Genomic DNA, 5,196 nt, shown 5'->3' with positions numbered 1-5,196 from the left:
TTAATATTGGTCTTATCTGACATTTATAACACTCAACCACACTAAACCTTGCAGCTTTAAACAATAGAAAAAATTGTTTTCATTTGTTGAAAAAATATATTTTTATATCTGTTAGATTTTCTCATTTGTGTATTTATTTGTTTCTAACTCGAATGAATAGAAAAAAACTAGACATAGAAAAAAAGGAATAACATAGAAACATGAATATACAAAATATTAGAAATCACAGTTGTAGTTGGCCACTCAGGTTTAATCTTTAATACTGACAGAATACAAGATATAAAAATTTATATTAAAGTCACAAAACTGAGAAATGGGTAAAAGTCGACTTAAAGTGTGGTTTAACCAAAAAGTCAACAACACTAATTTATTTTTCCTGGAGCATTAGTACAATGGTTTTGAAAATTACATTCTATTTGGAATATTTGATATATCATCTGAAACTTCAAAATGTAGGATTTTAAGTAAAATTTTAATATATATTTTTATCTCCAACTTTCGATATCTTATTTATAATCGTTTATCAACGGAAAAAAATTGCCATAAGTGTAGGGTGAACAAAAAAGAAAATACAATTAAAAAATCCTTTCTTTAGTTTTGTTGCAACTCCTGCACTTGTCTGTTCTCATTAAAATTCTATATTTTTTTCTTAATTTTTCTGTATCTTGTTGTATTTACAACTAATAAAAAAAATTATAAAAAATTATAGAGGTATAAAAACAACAACAACATAAGTGAAGAAGCAACCAATAATAACTACAACATGCCGTTTATAGTCCGTTCTTTGTAGTTTTATCTGTGCTATATAACCGCCCGTTGCTACCACACTGATGATACTGATGTTATTGTTTTTGTTGTTGATTTTTTTTATATTCTTACAACAAAAAGTGTAATTTGTTTTTCTTGATTTTAACAATTCTTGTTTTTGTTCGATATTTTCATGGCAATCTGAGTTTTAATAAGATTACCACCAATGGAATGAATTTGTATTGGATTGGTTTGGTTCGGTATGAAGTGAAATGAAATGGCACGACATGATATTAAAAGTTTATCTTATTAAAATTCTTTTGTTTACTGTATATGTATTGTTATTAAAGCATTATATTCTTTTATTTTTTTTATAGTTTGATCTTAACAAATATTGGTAAAAATAAATTTTAATAACATTAAAGTGGGTTAATGGTATTAAAGTGTATATAGAATGTTTTTAATATTGTTAATTTACGTATGTATATGTGAAATTCTTTTTTGGGACATAAAGAAATTTACGAAAAAAAAATGATTAAACAAACGTATACTTAATATTATACTTCGATTGTAAAGTTATAGTCATATGCATATTACTCATACGACTGAGTATACATTTTCATGAATATATTCTACATAAATCAACTTAACGATGTTGTGTATTTTTATTATAGTAAAGTTTTAATATTATATTTTTATGCAAATGTATTTCTTGTTGTTTGTTTATTTTGCTGATAATTAATATTTTTTAAATATAGAGTGATTTTTATATAAGTATATTACACAAAGTAGAAAAGAAAAGTGAAAGATCTTAAACCTTAAATTTTAATTTTAAATATTTCTTCAATTGAAAAAAATAATAGTAATATAAAACGTGTGTATTAAACTTCCTCATATACAAAAATCTAAAACTTAAAAAGCAAGATCTTGTTACCACCCCCTACCAAAAAAATAAGATTTAATTTCGACAAACCAACATAAATTCAGGCAATATATCACTATATCCTCATAGTATAATATCAAAGTAAAAATTTTTCAAATATTCATGCGAATTTCTAATAAATGTTCATTATGTTTACTTGTTCCTGTTCCTGTTCCTGTTTTTTTTTTTTTTTTTGGTAGTTGCATGAATTTATTTATTTGTGTGTACATGTACAGCTAAAATACTTTGTATACATTTTACAAATGTCAAATACCACTCCGTATTACACCCACACAGCTTTATCGTGGTTACTGACCAAACACTATACTTAATTTGCTCTATTTCATGTTTTTCTTATCAAACACGCTGATCCTGTTAAGCACACACAATATTACTGCTAGCCGGCCAGCCAACCAGATAGAGGGATAGACGGACAAGCAAACAAACAAACCAACAACTAAACGAATAAATGAATGAACGGACATTCTATAGATAAACAAAATAGTGTCACCAATACACTAGTAATAGAAATGAGAATGTATTGGTTTTGCCAAAAGTGCTCATCTCCCCAATGTAAACAAACCATATTTTTGTTGTTTTTTATTATTAGAAATTGTTGCTGGCTAAGTGTTGTATTTGTGCTGCAACTATAACAAACTACTGTTTGCTGTTAACTGTACTAAATCTACATACATATACGAAAGTGTTAGTTTCTATATATGCAAGTGCTTTTATGTATTTTTGATAGTAAAACACTAATACATCTGCTATTGTTACTATACAATTGTAAACAAGTTTGTGGATAATTCACAATGTTGCAAACAGGTTGCCAGAGTGAAAATTCTTAAAAAAAATTTAATTTTTTTAAATCTATTTTTTCCTTAACATTATTTATAGGAATATAATGAAATTAATCAAAATATTCAATTAAAAAAATAATTTTACGCAAATTTTTTATAAAAAGAAAACAAAATATTGAAAATAAAAATAAAATTTTTAAAAATGAAATTTCATCGAAAATTTTCCAAAAAAAAAATGTAAAGCAATAATTATAGAAAATTTTCCATAAAAAATATAGATAATATTTAAAAAAAATTATAGAATATTTTTCTTTAAAAATTTCAATCAAAACAAAAAATTTATTTAAGTCAATAATTTTAATTTATTAAAAATTTTTCATAAAGAAATCAATCAAAACAAAAATTTTATTAAAATTTATTGAAAATTTTTCATAATGAAAATTTTATATAAATAAATTTCAATACAATGAAAATTTAAAAACATGTTCCATAAAATTAAAATTTATCCATAATTTTCCAATAATAAACAAATTATTGAAAACTTTTTATAAAAAAAAAATTGCAGATAATTTTCAACAAAAAGAAAATTTGTCAAAAATTTATATAAAATAAAATTTTTAAAATTTTTATAAAAAAGAAAAAAATTATTGAAATTTCCGACGAAAAGATAGAAATATTAAAATTTTCCATAAATGAAAAATCATAGAAAATTTTCAATAAAAATACTGTTTATATAAAATGTTCATTAAAAAGTATGTTTATCAAAATTTAAAAAAATTCAAATTTATATAAAATTTTCCATAAAAATGATCTGTAAAAATACAATTAATCAAAATTTTCTATTGTTTAAATATTTTATTTATTAACGAACAACAAATTGTTTATATAAAAAATAAAATTTATCGAAATTTAAAAAAAAAAATTAAAATTTACACAAAAATTTTCATAAAAATTATTTTAAAAAAGATTTCGAAAATTTCTATTCTATTAAAAGTTAATTTATCAAAAATTTTCTATTCTATAAAGAGAAAATTTTCAAAAATTTTCTATTCTATGAAAAGAAAATTTTCTGTTCCCTAAAACAATAATTTATCGAAAAGTTTCTATAAAATCCTATATGAAAAAACATTATCTAGTTAAAAGAAAATTTTATCTCCCCCAAAATTATTTTACAACTAAATTAAAAAATAAAACTTACAATTTTTAAATAGTTGTAACATAAATGTATAAACTTTTTTAAACTACTGATATTAAACAGGATACGAATTACAAACTTTCTTTTTGTAATAGAAAACCAATAAAAATCTGGTAGCCTTTTGAAATGACTCCATGTTTTTACATTGTTAAAATGTACGCGTGTTTTATTGCTTTCTGTTGTTTTTGTGGTTGAGTGCTGTATGTTTCCGAAAAAATTCAATTTGAAAGTGAATTCGTTTTTCTAATCATTTGTTTGTAGCAGTATAAATGTATGCTATATATACAAATATACATACACATATTTACATTCACTTATATGCTCCTTGTGTGTGTAATATTTATAAACACATATGTATGTACATTAGAGTGTACCGAGGAACTTGCTTTTTCAGAATCTCATGTAGGAATACCTTTCAATCGATGCATATTTATAAAATAAAAACAAGGAAAGAAATAAAAATATTGCATAGACATCAAGTATTCTAGTATTTCTAGAAAAAAAAATCGTATAGGGAAACCCCTAATGTACATACATCTAAGTACAAAATTAATTTCATACAAATATTTACTTAAACTCACACATACATTCACATACTTTTGCGTATTTTATAGATAGTAAGTTTTTCATCCTTATATTTTTGTTCAAAAATTTTTTTATAAGTATGCGTATTGGCTAGTAGTTAAATGTTTGTATGTTTGTGTGCTTAATGTTGCAACTAAATATTGGTTAGTTAAAAGCAGCAGAAAAAAACTAAGTATATTCGTTTTTATTTGGGTCATGTAAATGGCAGGAAGAATAATCGTGTTTGCATTCATTTGGACATTATGTTTACAAACCCACATACACTCTCACACACATTACATTGAGCATAGACCACAACTAATTTTTGGTTGCAACAAATTGACTACTCTACGGCTGTGTGTTATTTGCTGTAAAATAGTTTTTTTTTTAAGAGCAAAAAGTTTTTTTTTTTTATTTTACAGATGAATTTGAATAATCAGGAAACCATGTTAATGTCATCGATAAAGATGACTAATAAATTATTAAATGTCAGTTGTTAAACAAATTTGTGATGATTTTTAAAATTTGTGGTTTTCCTTCTTGTCAGAGACATCATTGTCATTATCAGTTAAATTTTAATATGTTTTTTTTCGTTTTTATTTGTTTGCTAAAAATTAAAGTGTGTTAACGTTTTTTTATCTAGAAAAATAGATATACTATAGTTTCTAGAATAGAATACTATTTTATTAACTAATATACAATGTGTACTAATACATTCTCAATTATATCTTACTATATGTAGTGCTATACATATACATTTCCAACATTAGCGAGATATCTAAGTCTAAACTTAATGACATATTAATATTTCTTCTGTATCTAATACTATACAATAATAAATCTGACTAGTATAGTGGTCCTGTCAAAACTGAATCCCTTTGACTTTTTTGACTGTTCGCGTTCAGTGAACAATAACGGTAACCAACCTTTGAATATTTTATAGACCAGACTATATAGTCCAATAATAG

Source organism: Lucilia cuprina, chromosome 3 (assembly GCF_022045245.1).
Source record: "Lucilia cuprina isolate Lc7/37 chromosome 3, ASM2204524v1, whole genome shotgun sequence".
Lineage (NCBI taxonomy): Eukaryota > Metazoa > Arthropoda > Insecta > Diptera > Calliphoridae > Lucilia > Lucilia cuprina.
The sequence above is the reverse complement of the archived record's forward strand: the minus strand, read 5'-3'. Positions refer to the sequence as shown.